Source organism: Schistocerca cancellata, chromosome 8 (genome assembly GCF_023864275.1).
Source record: "Schistocerca cancellata isolate TAMUIC-IGC-003103 chromosome 8, iqSchCanc2.1, whole genome shotgun sequence".
Classification (NCBI taxonomy): Eukaryota; Metazoa; Arthropoda; class Insecta; order Orthoptera; family Acrididae; genus Schistocerca; species Schistocerca cancellata.
This window is the reverse complement of record NC_064633.1, coordinates 362,659,129-362,684,518: the sequence shown is the minus strand read 5'-3', so window position 1 is coordinate 362,684,518 and position 25,390 is coordinate 362,659,129. Positions and strand designations below refer to the sequence as shown.

Genomic DNA, 25,390 nt, shown 5'->3' with positions numbered 1-25,390 from the left:
AATCACCCTCTCCAAACCTTCCAGGAATTTCTCACTTCCAGCCTTGCCTCTCAATCCTTCTTGAAAAACCTAAATCCAACTCCCAACATCACCACAGCTGAAGCCCAGGCTATCCGTGATCTGAAGGCTGACCGATCCATCGTCATTCTTCTGGCGGACAAGGTTTCCACGACCGTGGTACTTGATCGTCGGGAGTATGTTGGTGAGGGACTGCGACAGCTTTCAGACAACACTACTTACAAAGTCTGCCAAGGTAATCCCATCCCTGGTGTCCAGGCGGAGCTTCAAGGAATCCTCAGAACCTTAGGCCCCCTACAAAACCTTTCACCTGTCTCCATGAACCTCCTGACCCCACTGATACCCCACACCCCTACCTTCTACCTTCTTCCTAAAATTCTTAAACCCAATCATCCCGGCCGCTCCATTGTAGCTGGTTACCAAGCCCCCACAGAACGTATCTCTGCCTACATAGATCAACACCTTCAACCCATTACATGCAGCCTCCTATCCTTCATCAAAGACACCAACCACTTTCTCGAACGCCTAGAATCCTTACCCAATCTGTTACCCCCGGAAACCATCCTTGTAACCATTGATGCCACTTCCTTATACACAAATATTCTGCACATCCAGGGCCTCACTGTGATGGAGCACTTCCTTTCACGCCGATCACCTGCCACCCTACCTAAAACCTCTTTCCTCATTACCTTAGCCAGCTTCATCCTGACCCACAACTTCTTCACTTTCGAAGGCCAGACATATCAACAATTAAAAGGAACAGCCATGGGTACCAGGATGGCCCCCTCGTACGCCAACCTATTCATGGGTCGCTTAGAGGAAGCCTTCTTGGTTACCCAGGCATGCCAACGCAAAGTTTGGTACAGATTTATTGATGACATCTTCATGATCTGGACTCACAGTGAAGAAGAACTCCAGAATTTCCTCTCCAACCTCATCTCCTTTGGTTCCATCAGATTCACCTGGTCTTACTCCAAATCCCATGCCACTTTCCTTGACGTTGACCTCCATCTGTCCAATGGCCAGCTTCAGACGTCCGTCCACATCAAACCCACCAACAAGCAACAGTACCTCCATTATGACAGCTGCCACCCATTCCACATCAAACGGTCCCTTCCCTACAGCCTAGGTCTCCATGGCAAACGAATCTGCTCGAGCCCGGAATCCCTGAACCATTACACCAACAACCTGAAAACAGCTTTCGCATCCCGCAACTACCCTCCCGACCTGGTACAGAAGCAAATAACCACAGCCACTTCCTCATCCCCTCAAACCCAGAACCTCCCACAGAAGAACCCCAAAAGTGCCTCACTTGTGACAGGATACTTTCCGAGACTGGATCAGACTCTGAATGTGGCTCTCCAGCAGGGATACGACTTCCTCAAATCCTGCCCTGAAATGGGATCCATCCTTCATGAAATCCTCCCCACTCCACCAAGAGTGTCTTTCCACCATCCACCTAACCTTCGTAACCTCTTAGTTCATCCCTATGAAATCCCCAAACCACCTTGTCTACCCTCTGGCTCCTACCCTTGTAACCGCCCTCGGTGTAAAACCTGTCCCATGCACCCTCCCACCACCACCTACTCCAGTCCTGTAACCCGGAAGGTGTACACGATCAAAGGCAAAGCCACGTGTGAAAGCACCCATGTGATTTACCAAATGACCTGCCTACACTGTGAAGCTTTCTATGTGGGAATGACCAGCAACAAACTGTCCATTTGCATGAATGGACACAGGCAGACAGTGTTTGTTGGTAATGAGGATCACCCTGTGGCTAAATATGGCTTGGGGCACGGCCAGCACATCTTGGCACAGTGTTCCACCGTCCGGGTTAACTGGATACTTCCCACTAACACCAATCTGTCAGAACTCCGGAGATGGGAACTTGCCCTTCAGTATATCCTCTCTTCTCGTTACCCACCAGGCCTCAACCTCCGCTAGTTTCAAGTTGCCGCCGCTCATACCCCACCTGTCATTCAACAACATCTTTGCCTCTGTACTTCCGCCTCGGCGGACATCTCTGCCCAAACTCTTTGCCTTTACAAATGTCTGCTTGTGTCTGTGTATGTGCGGATGGATATGTGTGTGTGTGTGTGTGCGCGATTGTGTACCTGTCCTTTTTTCCCCCTAAGGTAAGTCCTTCTGCTCCCGGGATTGGAATGACTCCTTACCCTCTCCCTTAAAACTCACATCCTTTCGTCTTTCCCTCTCCTTCCCTCTTTCCTGATGAAGCAACCATTGGTTGCGAAAGCTTGAATTTTGTGTGTATGTTTGTGTTTGTTTGTGTGTCTGTCAACCTGCCAGCGCTTTCTTTTGGCAAGTCACATCATCTTTGTTTTTCTGCTTGTGTCTGTGTATATGCGGATGGATATGTGTGTGTGTGTGTGTGTGTGTGAGTGTATACCTGTCCTTTTTTCCCCCTAAGGTAAGTCTTTCTGCTCCCGGGATTGGAATGACTTCTTACCCTCTCCCTTAAAACCCAAATCCTTTTGTCTTTCCCTCTCCTTCCCTCTTTCCTGATGAGGCAACCGTTGGTTGCGAAAGCTTGAATTTTGTGTGTATGTTTGTGTTTGTTTGTGTGTCTATTGACCTGCCAGCACTTTTGTTTCGTAAGTCTCATCATCTTTGTTTTTAGATATATTTTTCCCATGTGGAATGTTTCCCTCTATTATATTCATATCATCTTTGTTTATATATATATATATATATATATATATATATATATATAATAGAGGGAAACATTCCACGTGGGAAAAATATATTTAAAAAGAAAGATGATGAGACTTACCAAACAAAAGCGCTGGCAGGTCGATAGACACACAAACAAACACAAACATACACGCAAAAATCTAGCTTTCGCAACCAATGGTTGCCTCGTCAGGAAAGAGGGAAGGAGAAGGAAAGACAAAAGGATATGGGTTTTAAGGGAGAGGGTAAGGAGTCATTCCAATCCCGGGAGCGGAAAGACTTACCTTAGGGGGAAAAAAGGACAGGTATACACTCGCACACACACACATATCCATCCGCATATACACAGACACAAGCAGACATTTTCTTGCTTGTCTGTGTATATGCGGATGGATATGTGTGTGTGTGCGAGTGTATACCTGTCCTTTTTTCCCCCTAAGGTAAGTCTTTCCGCTCCCGGGATTGGAATGACTCCTTACCCTCTCCCTTAAAACCCATATCCTTTTGTCTTTCCTTCTCCTTCCCTCTTTCCTGATGAGGCAACCGTTGGTTGCGAAAGCTAGATTTTTGCGTGTATGTTTGTGTTTGTTTGTGTGTCTATCGACCTGCCAGCGCTTTTGTTTGGTAAGTCTCATCATCTTTCTTTTTATATATATGGTTATAATAGAAGGAAACATTCCACGAAGGAAAAATATACTTAAAAACAAAGATGATGTGACTTACCAAATGAAAGTGCTGGCAGGTCGACAGACACACAAACGAACACAAACATACACACAAAATTCAAGCTTTCGCAACCAACGGTTGCCTCATCAGGAAAGAGGGAAGGAGAGGGAAAGACAAAAGGATTTGGGTTTTAAGGGAGAGGGTAAGAAGTCATTCCAATCCCATACATGTTTGTGTTCGTTTGTGTGTCTGTCGACCTGCCAGCACTTTCATTTGGTAAGTCACATCATCTTTGATTTTAAGTATATATATATATATATATATATATATATATATATATATATATATATATAAAAACAAAGATGATGTGACTTACCAAATGAAACTGCTGGCAGGTCGACAGACACACAAACGAACACATACATACACACAAAATTCAAGCTTTCGCAACAAACTGTTGCCTCATCAGGAAAGAGGGAAGGAGAGGGAAAGACGAAAGGATGTGGGTTTTAAGGGAGAGGGTAAGGAGTCATTCCAGTCCCGGGAGCGGAAAGACTTACCTTAGGGGGAAAAAAGGACGGGTATACACTCGCGCGCACACACACACACATATCCATCCACACATATACAGACACAAGAAGACATATTTAAAGACAAAGAGTTTGGGAAGAGATGTCAGTCGAGGCAGAAGTGCAGAGGCAAAGATGTTGTTGAATGACAGGTGAGGTATGAGTGGCGGCAACTTGAAATTAGCGGAGATTGAGGCCTGGTGGATAACGGGAAGAGAGGATATATTGAAGAGCAAGTTCCCATCTCCAGAGTTCGGATAGGTTGGTGTTAGTAGGAAGTATCCAGATAACCCGGACGGTGTAACACTGCGCCAAGATGTGCTGGTCGTGCACCAAGGCATGTTTAGCCACAGGGTGATCCTCATTACCAACAAACACTGTCTGCCTGTGTCCATTCATGTGAATGGACAGTTTGTTGCTGGTTATTCCCACACAGAATGCATCACAGTGTAGGCAGGTCAGTTGGTAGATCACGTGGGTGCTTTCACACGTGGCTCTGCCTTTGATTGTGTACACCTTCCGGGTTACAGGACTGGAGTAGGTGGTGGTGGGAGGGTGCATGGGACAGGTTTTACACCGGGGGCAGTTATAAGGGTAGGAGCCAGAGGGTAGGGAAGGTGGTTTGGGGATTTCATAGGGATGAACTAAGAGGTTACGAAGGTTAGGTGGACGGCGGAAAGACACTCTTGGTGGAGTGGGGAGGATTTCATGAAGGATGGATGAAATGAGATCACACAAGCAGAAATTTGTAAAGCCTTTACAAATTTCTGCTTCTGCTTGTGTCTGTGTATATGCGGATGGATATGTGTGTGTGTGTGTGCGCGAGTGTATACCTGTCCTTTTTTCCCCCAAAGGTAAGTCTTTCCGGTCCCGGGATTGGAATGACTCCTTACCCTCTCCCTTAAAACCCAAATCCTTTTGTCTTTCCCTCTCCTTCCCTCTTTCCTGATGAGGCAACCGTTGGTTGCGAAAGCTAGAATTTTGTGTGTATGTTTGTGTGTCTATCGACCTGCCAGCACTTTTGTTTGGTAAGTCTCATCATCTTTCTTTTTAGATATATTTTTCCCACGTGGAATGTTTCCCTCTATTTTATATATATATAAGCAGACATATTTAAAGACGTTTAAATATGTCTGCTTGTGTCTGTATATGTGTGGATGGATATGTGTGTGTGTGCGAGTGTATACCCGTCCTTTTTTCCCCATAAGGTAAGTCTTTCTGCTCCCGGGACTGGAATGACTCCGTACCCTCTCCCTTAAAACCCACATCCTTTCGTCTTTCCCTCTCCTTCCCTCTTTCCTGATGAGGCAACAGTTTGTTGCGAAAGCTTGAATTTTGTGTGTATGTTTGTGTTCGTTTGTGTGTCTGTCGACCTGCCAGCACTTTCATTTGGTAAGTCACATCATCTTTGTTTTTTGGTATATTTTTCCTTCATGGATTGTTTCCTTATATATATATATATATATATATATATATATATATATATATATATATATATATATAAACACACACTCACCCAAGCACAACTCACACAGGCATGACCACTGTCTCTGGCCACCGAGGCCAAACTTGATTTCCTTGGTACATCTATTGTTTCCGTCCAAAATGCTACCAAGCTAGTTGAATTCAGCCTCGAGTAGCTCACTGCTTATTTATATGTTTGTCTCGGTTCCACCGCCTTCCTCGTCTGTAACCATGACTTGTGTCTTCTTTGTATTTATTTTTACTTTTAGTTTTGTTATCTCTTGATTTATGACATTAAACATTTTAGTTAGATATTTCTCTTAGCCTGCCACTATTGCAGTTTCATCGGCTAATCTAGTGTTCTATTAATTTGTACAGACCTTTGCATTTGCCGTCTTGGCTAATCCAATAGTTCTAGTTCTTGCAAAGTCAGGTGATGTGATACCTTCTCCATGACATTTGGGTATCACAGTAAATAATTTACTTTTGATGTTGTCACTAATGTTCTGTGGAACTTCAGCAGGGATGTCATATGGACCAATCGCTTTATTTGATTTTAATCTGTTTGATGAGGGCAGGAACTCTTTTTTTGTTATCAGCGGTGCCATATTATTTTCATTAATTAGTTTTTTGTCATCAGTATACTTGTCTAAATTTCCAATTTCAGCACCACTGTACAAATCTTCAGTACACTCATTCCATACCACTTACATCTTCTAGGACAAATAGCAGTTTCTCACTTTTATTATCTTTCACTATGTTACTCTTGGTTCTCTGTGTTGCAACAGTGTAATAATGGAGTAAGCTTCATCTTGTTTTCCATATTTAAAATCATCTTGTATTTTTTTTTATAAATTTTCCCACACATTTTTCTTTCTCTAAATGGCACATTATTGTTATCTTTTTTTCACTTTATATTGATCAGAGCTTTTTTTCTGTTAGTCTATTACTTTTGTCAATAAGTTCCAGTACTTCAGGGGTCATCTGAGGTTGCCTTCTTTTTATGTAATATGTCTGTGGCTGCATTTGTTATATCTGACTTGATAACATCCCAACTGCTTTCATCCCTGTCCAATTCCATTGTTTCATGCTTGAATTCATGTACAAACTCTGCATCCTTCAATTTATGTAGTGCTCATTTCTTTGGATATTTCAGCTGTGTTTCTTACATGTGGTATTGCACTTTTCTGCAACAACTGTATGGTCACTATCTGTATTAGCACCTGGGTAACTATGACTTTGTTTCACTTGGTTCCTGTATATCTGCTTTACTATTACATAAGTGATCATATATCTGCCACTACCATCAGGTGCCTTCCACATGCAGCATCTTCTCTTTGAAGCTTCATAATGTGTGCCTGTTATAACCATTTCATGTTGTTCACAAAATTCTAATAATTTCTCACCTGTTGAGTTCATTCTTCTCAATCTGAACTTACCAGCACATTTGTGGTTCTCTTGTATTCCGTCTGACATATTAAAAGCTCCCATGAGAATAACATTGTCTTTTATGTTTATCATTTCCATTAATTACTTGGTGGAGTCATCAGTTTTTTTCAGTTTCTTCATCATTACCCTTTGTCACTGGTAAATAAACTTGAATTACTATTATGTGAGCTGGGCTAGCTTCTAACTTTATCGTTAATATTCTATCAGTCACATGGTAGCTCCGAAACCCATGACCAGTAAGGATACATATATTTGCTATAGTTGCTACATATGGGATACTCAAATGGATCTCTAATGTAGTAATTTCCTTTGCTTTCCACATCTCCTTGATGAGTCATCTGCCTTCAGGGATAGTTTCTCATTCCAAGGCAAGGGGGTGCTCTACCTCCATCTGCTCCTCTTTGCTCCTTGGAGATCATTGGCCCCTTATTCCAGACGACATTTGGTCCCCACCTTTGTTGGGTGCCTAAAGTGTTGCCCAGTCCCCATCAATAGGAGGTGTAGGTTGGGTTTTTCACTACATTGAGGATGAGACCATAAGGCATTTCTCATTGGTCATTGCATAGTGACATGTTAAGTAATGGTGTTCTTATACGAGGTGTGACATTAAAGTAATGAGACTGATGTGAAAAAAAAAAAAAAATGTTGCTTACCGTTTTAGTCAAATTTAGTGTTGTCTCCTTCGAAGTAGTTTCCCTTCTGATTTCACATACTTTTTCCAGCACTTCTGCCATTGATGGTAACATTTCTGGAACTCATCTTCTGTAATATCCCTCAAGACCCTCGTCACAGCTTTTTGGACATCTTGTGTTGTTTGGAAATGGTGTCCCTTGACCACAGTTTTGACTCTTGGAAATAGAAAAAAGTCGCATGGAGCAATATCTGGTGAATAAGGTGGCTGTGGTAGTACTGAAATCTGTTGTGAGGTTAAAAATTGCTGTACTGACAGAGCAGTAAGGGATGGCGCATTATCGTGATGCAGAATCCAATTATCAGCAGTGTTGGCACTGACACGAAGAACTCTTTTACGATGTCTTTTTAAAATTTCTTTGTAATAATATTGGTTAACTGTTTGTCCAGGAGGCGCCCACTCTTTATGAACAATTCCCTTGGAATCAAAGAAGCACACAAGCATGCATTTCACTTTTGACTTTGACATGCGAGCTTTTTTTGCTCTGGGTGATCCCTTTGAGCACCATTACGAACTTTGGCATTTTGTCTCTGAATCGTACTGAAAAAACCAACTTTCATCACTAGTCATAACACGGCTCAACAATTCTGGATTGATTTCCGTTTGCTCTAACAGATCGGCTGCCACATTTTTCCGTGTTTCTCGCTGTTGTGGTGTGAGATTTCTAGGGACCATTTTTGCACAAATCTTTCTCATACCAAGATCTTCAGTTATTATCAGACGAACTGTTTCTCAATTGATGTTCAGTTCTTCTGAAATCATTTTCACGAATAATCTTCGATCAGATCGTACGATTTCACGCACCCTGGCCAAGTTGACATCCATCTGTGAAGTTGATGGTCGTCCACTGCGGTCTTCATCTTCAACATTTGTTCTGCGTTCACTAAACATTGTATGCCAATGAAGAACTTGAGCTCTTGACATAACCTCCTCTCCAAAAGCCTTTTGAAGCTTACTGTAAGTTGTCGCATTTTCACCCAATTTAACGCAAAAAGAAATGGCATACCGTTGCGCAATATTATGCGGTTCCATTTTTGTGACGAGAGACACAAACTCATGTTAACTGATTACAGCTCAACTCATGACTGGGCTGTTGAATCAATGTGCTGCTTGGACTAGAAGCAGGTTATAGAACAAGGTCAAAGATATTGTGCCTACGCAAGCCTGCAGGACTGTCACATCTTGCAAAGAAAATCAGTCTCATTACTTTATTGTCGCACCTCGTATATGTACAACTATATTGAGTGGTTTATAGTCTTGCAATTAGGAAATAAGTTGCAATTAGGAAATCAGTCATCTTCATTTAATGGGTCATGCTTATGTATTTATCTTCTGTGGGTTGTTATTGAACAAATAACTAATTGTATGAAGGGATGTAATAGTATTTGTAGTTTTGTTAAAATATGGTCTGCAGGATTTGTTGTTTGTCATCTCAGAGACACACCTGACTGCCTCCTCTTCCTCCTCCTCCTCCTCCTCCTCCTTAATAAAAAATTATTTTTGGCCCTTGTGATGGTGCAGTAACAGTACTCCATAGGTTACATGACTGTCTAAGAGAGCTATGATAAGAGTTTAATTTACCTAGTTCCATGTTTGCTTAGCAAATAGGTAAATTGGGCTAAATTCATATAAAATATGTAGTTTATTTGACTTTTCCATGTTGTAATTATTCCCACGTCAGTTTTTGATCAACATGAATGCCAAGAAGTTTAGCTGAGATACTATCATTGTCATTACTGCATAGATTAAAAAGAATATTTATGATTATAGACTGATTAATTTCCAATTTATTTGCTCCTAACCTTATATCAGGCAGTGTGCAGAGTCTTCACTCTTCTTACTGTAGTGCTTCTTTGTCTCTTCTAGAAGGATGGTGACACTTATAATGTTTGGACTGATACTATTAAAATGTTCTATTTGTTTCCTGATGCTTAGATAGCTTTGAAAATGATAGTAAGAGAGCTTTTTTTATAACAGACAGTTGTAAATTTACTGAGGCTCATCAGTGTAGCATTGACAAATAGTTTGGATTTATACAAAGGAAATGTGATGGAAATAATATTTTCAACTCTCCTCAGAGCTGATAACCCAGCTTTGAATCTCAACTGAACATAATTGAGACTCCTATTTACTTGTAAATGATGATAGATTTGGAGGTGCATGTAGTACTGTACCACCTATAGGACTAATATTAAGAAAATGGGGCATCAGTCTCTAGAGCAAGATTTGTCGCCTTTTTGTGTAAATTGTAACCAGTGTCAGCTTTAAACAGAAGAAAAGATTCCATTTGCAAGTACACATAATGAGTGTGCTTTGTGCTACAAGTCCCTCTCTCTCTCTCTCTCTCTCTCTCTCTCTCTCTCTCTCTCTCTTTTTCTCTTTTATTACAGTGTTAGATAGGCCATAAATATCATCTAATTTTGAGGTGCTCTACATTTGCATGTTTTACAAGTGATTTTGTGATATCAGTTCTCTTCATTATATTTCAAAATGTTTTATGGAGTTATTATTATAATTTGTGTCCTGAATATTGTCTTATTTACAGTTTGACTGGCCAGAGTGGCTGGAGACAGTTGTCATGTACTTAAGGTTTGCCTACTTCTGTGAATGTGCGTTTGTTTTACTTTCTTTTCTGAAGAAGGCTTTGGCCAAAAGATCAGTGTGTAACAGTTGTTTTGATGTGCCTGTCTGTGTCATCTTTACAGTGAATAGCAATCTGTCCTTTTCATAATTGATGATATTCCATTGTTTGATTTTGCCTTACAGTTTGAGTTGCACTGGTGCTGCTCATGTAACCAGCACAAATAAGTTGAACATTAAATTCATCAAGTGTTTCATTAACATTTTTTCCTCTTGTTTAAAGCCATTAGAGATCATGACAAATAACAGTGAGACATACATGGAAGCTTTTTGCAGATTAAAAGCATTGCATTCTTTCTCTCTGGTTACCTGGTTTCTCTTTTCTGTCCAGCTACTCTTCTACTTTTGCTCATTGTGGAAGTTCTTAAAGTTATTGATCAGTGACATGTACTTTCAGCAGTCAGAGCTCTGCTCTTAGTTCAGTCCAATGCTCTTGAAATTCTTCCTTACTTTCTCGAACCATTTATAGGATACTTTAGGCCCTTTGTTGAGCAGCATACATCCTCAACATATGTCCATAAAACTCTAGTCATTGTTTCGTTATTGACTCCATCAGCTGTGTATTAACCTGTGCAACTGTTTCTCTTCCTTGCAGTCCATCTATTATCTTAGGACCCATTATTTTCTGAATGATCTTGTGTTCAGACTTCTCAGCTTCTCTCAGTCCAGCCTTTTCTGCCCTTCCGAGGCATTCAGTTGTCTACAGGCATTTGATTTTGAACACTGTATCGTAGTGCCTGAGTTTAGCTCTTCTTGAGATTGCCTTTTTCTCAGACAGAAGATGTGCCTACAAAAATCTGTTTCTGTCTTCCCTTTCTTGCTGTTAGATTTAATTAGATTAACATCATCTGAAACATTTCTACAGTTCTTATTTCTATCCAGTTCAGCCTTACCAACATTCCACACATTAAAACTGTGTACTGGATGAGACTCAAACTTGGGACCTTTGCCTTTCGTAGGCAAGTGCTGTACCAACTGAATTACTCAAGCACAAACCACGACCCATCCTCACAGCTTTACTTCTACCAGTATGTCATCTGTAAAGCTGCAAGGACAGATCATGAGTCATGCTTGCATAGCCCAGTTGATTGACCATTTGCTCACGAAAGGCAAAGATCGCAAGTTCTAGTCTCAGTCTGGCACACAGTTTTAATCTTCCAGGAAGTTACATATCAGTGCACAGTTTGCTGCAGAGTGAAAACTTCATTCTGGAAATATTCCACACAGTTTTAAAGTCCTTGTTGCAGTTGTCCATGCAATCATCACTAGCCTTACACTTAGCTAATCTAATTTCTGCCTTTTTTTTTTAAAAAAAAAAGCTATCAAACAATGGAAAATCCAGGATGGAATGTAATGATATTGTGAAAAGGAAAGTTGCTACTCACCATATAGTGGAGATGCTGAGTTGCAGATAGTCACAACAAAACGACTGTCGCAAGTAAGCTTTTAGCCAACACGACACACACACACACACACACACACACACACACACACACACACAGAGAGAGAGAGAGAGAGAGAGAGAGAGACAGACAGACAGACAGCCAGACACACACACACACACACACACACACACACACACACACACAAATGCACTCATGTAATGCAACCCGCACACACATGGCTGCAGCTGCCAGAGACTGCAGTCGTGTGTGTGAGTTCCGTTTGTTTGAGTGTGTGTGTGTCTGTCATCTATTTCTGACAAAGGCCTTGCTGGCCAAAAGCTTATATGTGACAGTCTTTTTGTTGTGGCTGTTTGCAGCTCAGCATCTCTGCTATATGGTGAGTAGTAACTTTCCTTTACATTATATTGTTACTTTTTAAATCCATGTATTTTGTTTTCCTGCATCACTGTTTTTATATTTGTCACAAGAAATCATACTTAAGATTGTAAATCAATGCAGGGTGGTTGGGATTTATGCATAGGCATGAAGTGACATTTACTGTTGATTGAGGAGCCTTCGTTTCAATACCTTAGGATAACAGATTTTTAAAATGTTTACAAATACATTATTAAATACTGTAAATGCATGCTTAAAATTTGCACTTAAGACAAGATGTCATTCCACTTAATTGTTTGTAACAGAGTTCTGTAATTGTCGATGGTTTGATCAGTCAATACTACACTAATCATTAATAATTTTGGATGTATGTTTGTTAATTTTTATTTCTGACCATGTATCTTCCTAGTCTGGCAGGAAATGACTGTTGAACAACCCTAGCTGATGCTGTTTTCTTTCAATATTGCTAATGACAGTTGGATCAGGATAAATGTCTTGTGGGATTGTTATTATCTCAGTACAGGTTATGTTATATAAACATGATGAACAGGGAAAACTGCTTAGGTGACTGCAGCATAGCCAAAGTTTCTATATTCAAAAATTATTTACTTAATTTTTCACGATTGTGAAATCATTTCTCTATGGCCTGCATAAATAGTTCACTGGCACTATCTGGAGCGCGTTACATTGTAATGTTGAAACCACAATCAAATCTAAATCTGAATGTAGGTTTGTCAGATAAGTGTAATGCTTGGAACTGAAAGTATGTTTATTATCGACACCAGTGTACTCCAGAACAGAACTGAAATCATGGATGTAGAGTACTGCTTTTTATACAAACAGAATGTTGATATTTATATAAATATCAAATATTCCAGAACGTACAAACCTCATAAAATATTTCAAGAACATTCCAGAAATGATAAATATGAAATGACAAATAATTCCTGGTAGTCTGCTTTGAGCTGGTGATCTGTAAAATGCCAGCCAGCTACCTGATGTTTCAGAAATTCTCATTGGAACAAACTACAGCATTGTGGATCTAGGATCTTGTCAGTGTTCCTCTGTATGGCAGGGCTGGCGAATCTTTGCATTTTGATCATGCAATTGCATCTTCTTCACTATGATGAGCACTGAAGGCAGTTGCTTCCATCAAATCTTTGTGCTCGTTGAGATCTTCAGCTTCCTTGAACCTCCCATCATCGATCTGCACCTTTTGACGGCAGTAGGGCTTCATAGAAAGGACATGGACAATCTTTGTGCAACTTTGACTTCATGAAGGTTCATAATTCTTGACTTTATACATGATGTCAGACAAATTAAAGATACAGTGTGACCCAAAGTAGTGCTTTAGTAACTTTTCCGATAGTCCTATTTTTCGCCCAAGTATAAAAATCCAGATCAAGTCATCTGGGCTGTATCTCACTGGTCGATGCATAGCATTGTAGCTCTCTCTGTCTCTCTCCTGGGCACATAGGGTGCTTTTGTGAGCCAGCTGTCTTGCTTCTTCGATCCTGGTAATGAGGTGTTGCAGATAGTCATCTTGAGAATGATCCAGGCAAGACAGAAACAGAGTATTGATTGTCCTTTTGGCCCTGCAACTGTGGAGCTGAAAGAAGAATGTGAAGCCCTTAGTGTCTTGCTTCGCTGTGTTATGTGTGAATGTCATGACAGGATCCTAATCAGTCTGTCTGACAATATACATTGAGATCATATCTGTCAGAGTCTTATTAAATCATTCTGTGAGGCCTTAATTTGTGGGTGATAATCATTTGTCATCCTGTGGGTGATGTCACAATATGAAATTAATTTGGATACTAGTCTTAATTAGAAAATTTTCAACAATGAGAGGTCATTGTGCGGGGGTCTCAGTTCATCAAAAAAATGTCTCCTACAAGAAACTGTGCAATTTCTGGAGCTTCAGCACCCTGCACAGGTAGTCGATTCTTGTTTGTTGACTTTGGGAACCTCCCAAAGATGTCAATTCTAGGACAGTGGAATGATCCTTCTGTAGATAGGATTGGTTTCTGTTGCCACCGAGATAACTGCAGCACATGCTTCTGTCATCATCATTCCTTACAACAGCTCACATAGTGTCAGTGCATCTGTTGAGACATAGCCAGTCATACCCTTGTTTGATTTGGTCTAGAATCTTCACGAATCACAGGTGACTAGGTTTTTGAGTGTAATGGAAATACTTTGGGATTACTGGCTGTAGATGAAATGGCATGAAGAGCAATTATTTCTGCCCCATCATATCATAGTTCCTAATACACAATGTTCTGTTTAGTAAATGGAATTCTCCTTTGGTCAATTCCTCCTCCTCCAAGGCTCCTGTGGTTTTCAGCAATGCTGGATCTTCCCTCTGTTCTACAGCAATGTCATTTAATGCAGTGCTGCCTGAGATTTCATCCACACTGGCGTGTTCTTGCAAAGGAGACCTTGAAAGGCAGTCAATGTACTTGTGCTTATGTCCACTTTTGTATACGATTATAACGTTGTACATCTGAAGCCTCTCTGGTCAATCCAATAAATCTTTCATGTTAGTCATCTACGACAGAGAATGGTGGTCCATCACAATGATGAATGGTTTGCCAAATAAATAATGCTGGCAATTTTTGATAGCCAAAACAACTGCAAGGCACTCTTTCCCATTTCTAGAACAGTTCATCTCAAACATGGAGATTACTCTGGAAGCATAAGCTATTATATTTTCAGCACCTTCCTGAACAGGCACCAGGACTGCCCTTACTCCAAAAGCAGTAGCATCAGTTGGAATCTCTGTATTGGCATTCTTGTCATACCATTATTGGACTGCGGATGATGTAAGCATCTCTTTAAGGACAAGGAAGGATTTGTCTTGTGGCTCATTCTAGGAAAAATTTCTCTCTCCCAGAAGTAGATCGTATGAGGTTCATGCCTTGACACAGAAATCATTTATGAATCACTGGTAGTATGAGCACATTACATGAAAACTTCTCATGTGACAAATGTGTCAAAGTGTTGGAAAATCTGTGACTGCTCTTATTTTCTCTAGTATGAATACATTACAAGAAAACTTCGCACATCACGAGTGTGGCAAGGAATCAGAAAATTTGTGACTGCTCTCATTTTCTCTGAATCGGGATGGACTCCATCGCTATTCACTAAGTGCACCAAGATTTTTAATTCCTGTGTGATGAAGAGGCGTTTTTTTATTTTTTTATTTTATTTTTATTTATTTATTTTTTTTATTCTGGCAGTGACTTGTCCCCCCATGAACCATGGACCTTGCCGTTGGTGGGGAGGCTTGCGTGCCTCAGCGATACAGATGGCCGTACCGTAGGTGCAACCACAACGGAGGGGTATCTGTTGAGAGGCCAGACAAACATGTGGTTCCTGAAGAGGGGCAGCAGCCTTTTCAGTAGTTGCAGGGGCAACAGTCTGGATGATTGACTGATCTGGCCTTGTAACATTAACCAAAATGGCCTTGCTGTGCTGGTACTGCGAACGGCTGAAAGCAAGGGGAAACTACAGCCATAATTTTTCCCGAGGACATGCAGCTCTACTGTACGATTAAATGATGATGGTGTCCTCTTGGGTAAAATATTCCGGAGGTAAAATAGTCCCCCATTCGGATCTCCGGGCAGGGACTACTCAGGAGGACGTCGTTATCAGGAGAAAGAAAACTGGCGTTCTACGGATCGGAGCGTGGAATGTCAGATCCCTTAATCGGGCAGGTAGGTTAGAAAATTTAAAAAGGGAAATGGATAGGTTAAAGTTAGATATTGTGGGAATTAGTGAAGTTCGGTGGCAGGAGGAACAAGACTTTTGGTCAGGTGATTACAGGATTATAAATACAAAATCAAATAGGGGTAATGCAGGAGTAGGTTTAATAATGAATAAAAAAATAGGAGTGCGGGTTAGCTACTACAAACAGCATAGTGAACGCATTATTGTGGCCAAGATAGACACAAAGCCCATGCCTACTACAGTAGTACAAGTTTATATGCCAACTACCTCTGCAGATGATGAAGAAATAGATGAAATGTATGACGAGATAAAAGAAATTATTCAGGTAGTGAAGGGAGACGAAAATTTAATAGTCATGGGTGACTGGAATTCGTCAGTAGGAAAAGGGAGAGAAGGAAACATAGTAGGTGAATATGGATTGGGGGGAAGGAATGAAAGAGGAAGCCGCCTTGTAGAATTTTGCACAGAGCATAACTTAATCTTAGCCAACACTTGGTTCAAGAATCATAAAAGAAGGTTGTATACCTGGAAGAATCCTGGAGATACTAAAAGGTATCAGATAGATTATATAATGGTAAGACAGAGATTTAGGAACCAGGTTTTAAATTGTAAGACATTTCCTGGGGCAGATGTGGATTCTGACCACAATCTATTGGTTATGAACTGCAGATTGAAACTGAAGAAACTGCAAAAAGGTGGGAATTTAAGGAGATGGGACCTGGATAAACTGAAAGAACCAGAGGTTGTAGAGAGTTTCAGGGAGAGCATAAGGGAACAATTGACAGGAATGGGGGAAAGAAATACAGTAGAAGAAGAATGGGTAGCTCTGAGGGATGAAGTAGTGAAGGCAGCAGAGGATCAAGTAGGTAAAAAGACGAGGGCTAATAGAAATCCTTGGGTAACAGAAGAAATATTGAATTTAATTGATGAAAGGAGAAAATATAAAAACGCAGTAAATGAAGCAGGCAAAAAGGAATACAAACGTCTCAAAAATGATATCGACAGGAAGTGCAAAATGGCTAAGCAGGGATGGCTAGAGGACAAATGTAGGGATGTAGAGGCTTGTCTCACTAGGGGTAAGATAGATACTGCCTACAGGAAAATTAAAGAGACCTTTGGAGAGAAGACAACCACTTGTATGAATATCAAGAGCTCAGATGGCAACCCAGTTCTAAGCAAAGAAGGGAAGGCAGAAAGGTGGAAGGAGTATATAGAGGGTTTATACAAGGGCGATGTACTTGAGGACAATATTATGGAAATGGAAGAGGATGTAGATGAAGACGAAATGGGAGATAAGATACTGCATGAAGAGTTTGACAGAGCACTGAAAGACCTGAGTCGAAACAAGGCCCCGGGAGTAGACAACATTCCATTTGAACTACTGATGGCCTCGGGAGAGCCAGTCATGACAAAACTCTACCATCTGGTGAGCACGATGTATGAGACAGGCGAAATACCCTCAGACTTCAAGAAGAATATAATAATTCCAATCCCAAAGAAAGCAGGTGTTGACAGATGTGAAAATTACCGAACTATCAGTTTAATAAGTCACAGCTGCAAAATACTAACGCGAATTCTTTACAGACGAATGGAAAAACTGGTAGAAGCCGACCTCGGGGAAGATCAGTTTGGATTCCGTAGAAATGTTGGAACACGTGAGGCAATACTGACCTTACGACTTATCTTAGAAGAAAGATAAAGAAAAGGCAAATCTACGTTTCTAGCATTTGTAGACTTAGAGAAAGCTTTTGACAATGTTAACTGGAATACTCTCTTTCAAATTCTGAAGGTGGCAGGGGTAAAATACAGGGAGCGAAAGGCTATTTACAGTTTGTACAGAAACCAGATGGCAATTATAAGAGTCGAGGGGCATGAAAGGGAAGCAGTGGTTGGGAAAGGAGTAAGACAGGGTTGTAGCCTCTCCCCGATGTTATTCAATCTGTATATTGAGCAAGCAGTAAAGGAAACAAAAGAAAAATTCGGAGTAGGTATTAAAATTCATGGAGAAGAAGTAAAAACTCTGAGGTTCGCCGATGACATTGTAATTCTGTCAGAGACAGCAAAGGACTTGGAAGAGCAGTTGAACGGAATGGACAGTGTCTTGAAAGGAGGATATAAGATGAACATCAACAAAAGCAAAACGAGGATAATGGAATGTAGTCAAATTAAGTCGGGTGATGCTGAGGGAATTAGATTAGGAAATGAGACACTTAAAGTAGTAAAGGAGTTTTGCTATTTAGGGAGTAAAATAACCGATGATGGTCGAAGTAGAGAGGATATAAAATGTAGACTGGCAATGGGAAGGAAAGCGTTTCTCAAGAAGAGGAATTTGTTAACATCGAGTATTGATTTAAGTGTCAGGAAGTCGTTTCTGAAAGTATTTGTATGGAGTGTAGCCATGTATGGAAGTGAAACATGGACGGTAACTAGCTTGGACAAGAAGAGAATAGAAGCTTTCGAAATGTGGTGCTACAGAAGAATGCTGAAGATAAGGTGGGTAGATCACGTAACTAATGAGGAGGTATTGAATAGGATTGGGGAGAAGAGAAGTTTGTGGCACAACTTGACTAGAAGAAGGGATCGGTTGGTAGGACATGTTTTGAGGCATCAAGGGATCACAAATTTAGCATTGGAGGGCAGTGTGGAGGGTAAAAATCGTAGAGGGAGACCAAGAGATGAATACACTAAGCAGATTCAGAAGGATGTAGGATGCAGTAGATACTGGGAGATGAAGAAGCTTGCACAGGATAGAGTGGCATGGAGAGCTGCATCAAACCAGTCTCAGGACTGAAGACCACAACAACAACAACAACAACAACAGTGACTTGTAGGCTGGACACACTTCAACACCTTTGTCAGTTAGCTTGGATGTTTTAAGAAAGAAAAGGACAATCGTGACAAAATGAAACACCTACAGCTGTCCTTATGATTTTATTTTATTTTGTTGCTACCAGTTTCAACACTTCAGTGTGTCATCTTCAGGCTGTTTTTGATGCGGTACAGGTTGATATGAGCCCCATACGTAACATACCAACACCAGCATTACTGGATATGCAGATAATGTGTCAGCACTCCAACCATGATGGTTGAAGTGGTAGCAACAAAATAAAATAAAATCATAAGGCCAGCTGTAGGTGTTTTATTTTGTCTCGATAGTAAACGGCTGTCGTCCCAGAGACCTCCTGCCAAAAGGATGGACATACAAAAGAAAAGGACAATGTCACCCAGATAGCATAGCTACATTGTCCATTTGAGGTGACTAGCATGTTGTTGATCATATGTTCAAAGGTGGCTGGAGTGTTACACAGCTGAAATGGCATAACTTTAATTTGGAGAGGCCGTCAGGAGTTATGAAGGTAGTCTTTTCCAGGCTGCCTCATTGACTTTGATTTACTAGTAGCCTGTCCATAGCTGAGAAAAACTTTGCTCCTTTCAAGCAGTATGTGGTGTCATCAGCGCATGGCAAGTGGTGGACATTGGTGGTCAATACAGAAATGCCATGTGCCATCGTTCTCTTCCACGATGACCACAGAAGATGACCAAGGAGTCCATGGGGTTCAGTGACATCATCTTGCAGCATCTTCTCCAATTGCTCTTAGATTATCCATTGTTCAGCCAGTGGCACCATTTCTGAGCACTGGTAATTGATGGATGATCCCTAGTGTTGGTATGGTGTTTTACCATGGGCCTCTAGGTCTGTCTTTTCTTCACTCTGTATTTGAAACAATCTGAAAACTGATGCAGATTGACTGTCACTCGTTGACATTGTTTTTTGGTCAGGTCAGATCCTATTGCCAATTTGATATTAGCTTCCTCCCTTGCGTGGTAAGATGGTGGTCTGATGAAAACATTTTCAGTGTGTTTGTCAGAATAGCTTCGTCAGTCTGAAGCTCTGATGTTCCACAGTCTGTGATTGCTTGTGATGGCAGCAAGAAGTCCCATGTGAGAATAACATTATGGTTATATTCTGCTAAACTGACAAATTTGAAAGACTGCATTATGTTATTGATAGTTATTCTTTCAGTCCATATTTCTATCAGCTGGACATATCTTCCATTTGCGATCTTCAGCTCAGTTGCATTTGTATCATGGTACATAGTCCTCTATATCTGATTATGATAAGCATTAAATACCTGTTGTACAGGGTTAATGTTTGAGGCTGCTGTCTCTCTTGTACTCAGTCCAATATTTCTGGGTGCCATAAACGGCTTTATCTCTTCCCTCACTATCTGGCGTATGAGAGATGGGAGGTTGTGGTGGTCTTCCATGACTGCCATAGGGCCCACATTTCAGAAAGTCCAGGCTGGAATAGAATAGTAAGGAAAGGATAGATGCTACTCACCAAGTAAAGGAGGCATTGAGTCAGACAGGCACAGTGAAAACGAATACTAGAAATGTTCAGCTTCCAGACAAAGTCTTTCTTCATACCTAGAAACCACGTATGCATGCGAGTGTGTGTGCGTGCACACACACACACACACACACACACACACACACACACACACATATAAAATACAAAATCTGTGGTGACTGTTGTCCTCAGTGAGCTGACTGATCACAGCGTGTGTGTGTTGTGTAAGTGTTTACATTTGGTTGTTTGTTTTCTAATTGTGACAAAAGACTTTGTCCAACAGCTGAATATTTGTAATATTCTTTTTCATTCTGTCAATATGTGATTCAACATTTCCTCAATGTGATGAGTGAGTAGCATCCATCCCTTCCATATTATTGCATTGAAAACTTATTTGAAGCAGCTGCTATGTACTGCCCACATTAAAACTTACAATAGTATTCATAATATCACAAGCTATGGCACATGCAGTGTGACATAATGGTTAGCATTGCTGGCTGGCATGCTGTGCTTCACCAGTTCAAACCCAACCACTAGTAATTATTTAGTATTTTGTATTTATCATTTCTGTAATGCTAGTATATTCTGGAATATTCATAGTTTGTACAATCAGGTGCAGACTCTATCCTGTAGATCAGTTCAGTTCTGGCTGCACATTATTATTAGTGATAAACCTGGTTTCAGCTCTAAGTGCTAAATTGCACTGATGGCCTTTCCTTGGGATTTGGACTTGATTGTAGTTTCAATATGTCATTGTTTCATGGAGATGCTGTGTACTTTAAAACACGTACACCTCCATGGCTCCAAATGTAATAACCATTGCTTACCCGTACAGAGACTGGAATATGAGCAATACATCATTCTCAGGGTCTGTGTATTCAGGATAACAATGGATTCCAGGTCAGCAGTAAGTCAGCTGCACATCAGGCAGTCATCAGTTTTTTTCTGGAGACACTGGTCAGACCTGACAAAATGTCTGAAAGGATTTGACCAAGTTGTTACATACAACATGTGGGATAACATGATGTGTTTGGCAATTGTGTTCTTTTTCTTGGACAACACAGCCCAGCAATGGTTCAAGAACAGTGAAGACAAGCTCAGTGGCTGTAAAAAATGTCAGGCCAAATTGAAGAGAGACTTTTTGGTGACAATGGACGACAAGTCCGCTTGTTGTTGTTGTGGTCTTCAGTCCTGAGACTGGTTTGATGCAGCTCTCCATTCTACTCTATCCTGTGCAAGCTTCTTCATCTCCCAGTACCTACTGCAACCTACATCCTTCTGAATCTGCTTAGTGTATTCATCTCTTGGTCTCCCTCTATGATTTTTACCCTCCACGCTGCCCTCCAGTACTAAATTGGTGATCCCTTGATGCCTCAGAACATGTCCTACCAATCGGTCCCTTCTTCTAGTCACGTTGTGCCACAAACTCCTGTTCTTCCCAATTCTATTCAATACCTCCTCATCATTTATGTGATCTACCCATCTAATCTTCAGCATTCTTCTGTAGCACCACATTTCGAAAGCTTCTATTCTCTTCTTGTCTAAGCTATTTATCGTCCACGTTTCACTTCCATACATGGCTACACTCCATACAAATACTTTCAGAAACGACTTCCTGACACTTAAATCAGTACTCGATGTTAACAAATTTCTCTTCTTCAGAAACGCTTTCCTTGCCATTGCCAGTCTACATTTTATATCCTCTCTACTTCGACCATCATCTGTTATTTTGCTCCTCAAATAGCAAAACTCCTTTACTACTTTAAGCGTCTCATTTCCTAATCTAATTCCCTCAGCATCACCCGATTTAATTCGACTACATTCCATTATCCTCGTTTTGCTTTTGTTGATGTTCATCTTATACCCTCCTTTCAAGACGCTATCCATTCCATTCAACTGCTCTTCCAAGTCCTTTGCTGTCTCTGACAGAATTACAATGTCATCGGCGAACCTCAAAGTTTTTATTTCTTCTCCATGGATTTTAATACCTACTCCGAATTTTTCTTTTGTTTCCTTTACTGCTTGCTCAATATACAGATTGAATAGCATCGGAGAGAGGCTACAACCCTGTCTCACTCCCTTCCCAACCACTGCTTCCCTTTCATGCCCCTCGACTCTTATAACTGCCATCTGGTTTCTGTACAAATTGTAAAGAGCTTTTCGCTTTCTGTATTTTATCCTTGCCACCTTCAGAGTTTGAAAAAGAGTATTCCAGTCAACATTTTCAAAAGCTTTCTCTAAGTCTACAACTGCTAGAAACGTAGGGTTGCCTTTCCTTAATCTTCCTTCTAAGGTAAGTCGTAGGGTCAGTATTGCCTCACGTGTTCCAACATTTCTGCGGAATCCAAACTGATCTTCCCCGAGGTCAGCTTCTACCATTTTTTCCATTCGTCTGTAAAGATTTGGCGTTAGTATTTTGCAGCTGTGAGTTATTAAACTGATAATGCGGTAATATTCACATCTGTCAACACCTGCTTTCTTTGGGATTGGAATTATTATACTCTTCTTGAAGTCTGAGGGAATTTCGCCTGTCTCATACATCTTACTCACCAGATGGTAGAGTTTTGTCAGGACTGGCTCTCCCAAGGCTCTCAGTAGTTCTAATGGAATGTTGTCTACTCCCGGGTCCTTGTTTCGACTTAGGTCTTTCAGTGCTCTGTTAAACTCTTCACGCAGTATCATATCCCCCATTTCATCTTCATCTACATCCTTTTCAATTTCCATAATATTGTCCTCAAGAACATCGCCCCTGTATAGACCCTCTATATTCTCCTTCCACCTTTCTGCTTTCCCTTCTTGGCTTAGAACTGGGTTTCCATCTGAGCTCTTGATATTCATGCAAGTGGTTCTCTTTTCTCCAAAGGTATCTTTAATTTTCCTGTAGGCAATATCTATCTTACCCCTAGTGATATGCGCCTCTACATCCTTACATTTTTCCTATAGCCATGCCTGCTTTGCCATTTTGCTCTTCCTGTCAATCTCATTTTTGAGACGTTTGTATTGCTTTTTGCCTGCTTCATTTGCTGCATTTTTATAGTGTCTCCTTTCATCAATTAAATTCAATATCTCTTCCGTTACCCAAGGATTTGCTCCCTGCCGCCGTTGGATAAGCAGCTGCAGCAGCAAGTCGTATACTCCTAGCTCACTCATTTGTTACATAGTTTAATTCTTAATTTCTTTGCGTGTTTTTGGTACTTGCATTGTTTAATTCATAAATTTGGGGCGTATTATAGTATTTGAGAGTTGTAGCATCGCGTTTTAGTACCTGAATAGTGTAAATTCGCGTAGTCGTCTGTCTTCTGTTTTTGTTTTGAACGGCCAGTGTCGGTTGGTCACAGTCAGTGTGCTCCCTGCCGCCGTTGGATAAGCAGCTGCAGCAGCAAGTCATATACTCCTAGCTCACTCATTTGTTACATAGTTTAATTCTTAATTTCTTTGCGTGTTTTTGGTACTTGCATTGTTTAATTCATAAATTTCTGGCGTATTATAGTATTTGAGAGTTGTAGCATCGCGTTTTAGTACCTGAATAGTGTAAAATCGCGTAGTCTCCTTCCGCCGCCGAGCAGTGTGTCAGCAGTGCACAAGTGGCAGCATTACTGCATTTACTAGGCACTCTTGTATTTTAATAACCATTTAAATTTTGTGTCGATTTGTTTGCGCTCTCTGTAGATTAGTTCAGACGTTCTTTGCACAACAGTTTTTAGCATGGATAGGGACTGCAACTGCTGTGTTCGGATGCAGGCTGAGTTGGCATCCCTTCGCTCCCAGCTTCAGGCAGTGTTGGCTTCTGTCACACAGCTTGAGGCTGTTGCCAATGGGCACCACTGTGGGGGTCCGGATGGGGGTTTGTCGGGGACGGCCAGCTCGTCCCACGCATCCCCCGATCGGACTATGACTGTGGTTGCCCGGGATACTGCCCACATTGAGGCTGATCCCTCACCTGTGGTAGAGTGGGAGGTCGTCTCAAGGTGTGGCAGGGAGTGAAAGACATTCCGGAGGGCTGAACGGAAGGCCTCTCCAGTTTGTCTGACGAACCAGTTTCAGGCTCTGTCTCAGGCTGATACTGATCTTCGGCATGACATGGCTGCTTGTCCTGTTCCAGAGGTTGCCCCTCAGTCTGCAAGATCTGGGCGGTCCCAGAGAGTGGGCTTACTGGTAGTTGGGAGCTCCAACGTCAGGCGCGTAATGGGGCCCCTTAGGGATATGGCAGCAAGGGAGGGGAAGAAAATCAAAGTGCACTCCGTGTGCATACCGGGGGGAGTCATTCCAGATGTGGAAAGGGTCCTTCCGGATGCCATGAAGGGTACAGGGTGCACCCATCTGCAGGTGGATGCTCATGTCGGCACCAGTGATGTGTATCGCTATGGATCGCAGGAAATCCTCTCTGGCTTCCGGCGGCTATCTGATTTGGTGAAGACTGCCAGTCTCGCTAGCGGGATGAAAGCAGAGCTCACCATCTGCAGCATCGTCGACAGGACTGACTGCGGACCTTTGGTACAGAGCTGAGTGGAGGGTCTGAATTAGAGGCTGAGACGGTTCTGCGACCGTGTGGGCTGCAGATTCCTCGACTTGCGCCATAGGGTGGTGGGGTTTCGGGTTCTGCTGGATAGGTCAGGAGTCCACTACACGCAACAAGCGGCTACACGGGTAGCAGGGGTTGTGTGGCGTGGGCTGGGTGGTTTTTTAGGTTAGATGGCATCGGGCAAGTACAGAAAGGACAACAGCCTCAACGGGTGCGGGGCAAAGTCAGGACATGCGGGGACCAAGCAGCTATCGGTATTGTAATTGTAAACTGTCGAAGCTGCGTTGGTAAAGTACCGGAACTTCAAGCGCTGATAGAAAGCACCGAAGCTGAAATTGTTATAGGTACAGAAAGCCGACTGAAGCCAGAGATAAATTCTGCCGAAATTTTTACAAAGGTACAGACGGTGTTTAGAAAGGATAGATTGCATGCAACCGGTGGTGGAGTGTTCGTCACTGTTAGTAGTAGTTTATCCTGTAGTGAAGTAGAAGTGGATAGTTCCTGTGAATTATTATGGGTGGAGGTTACACTGAACAACCGAGCTAGGTTAATAATTGGCTCCTTTTACCAACCCCCCGACTCAGCAGCATTAGTGGCAGAACAACTGAGAGAAAATTTGGAATACATTTCACATAAATTTTCTCAGCATGTTATAGTCTTAGGTGGAGATTTCAATTTACCAGATATAGACTGGGACACTCAGATGTTTAGGACGGGTGGTAGGGACAGAGCATCGAGTGACATTATACTGAGTGCACTATCCGAAAATTACCTCGAGCAATTAAACAGAGAACCGACTCGTGGACATAACATCTT

At 41.5% G+C, this 25,390-nt stretch overlaps 1 protein-coding gene across 2 annotated transcripts in view; it reads left to right on the top strand.

Moving 5' to 3' along the window:
- LOC126095005 (nischarin) overlaps window positions 1-25,390 on the top strand; it is a 94,735-nt gene that overhangs the window by 53,271 nt on the left and 16,074 nt on the right. The window lies entirely within an intron of this gene.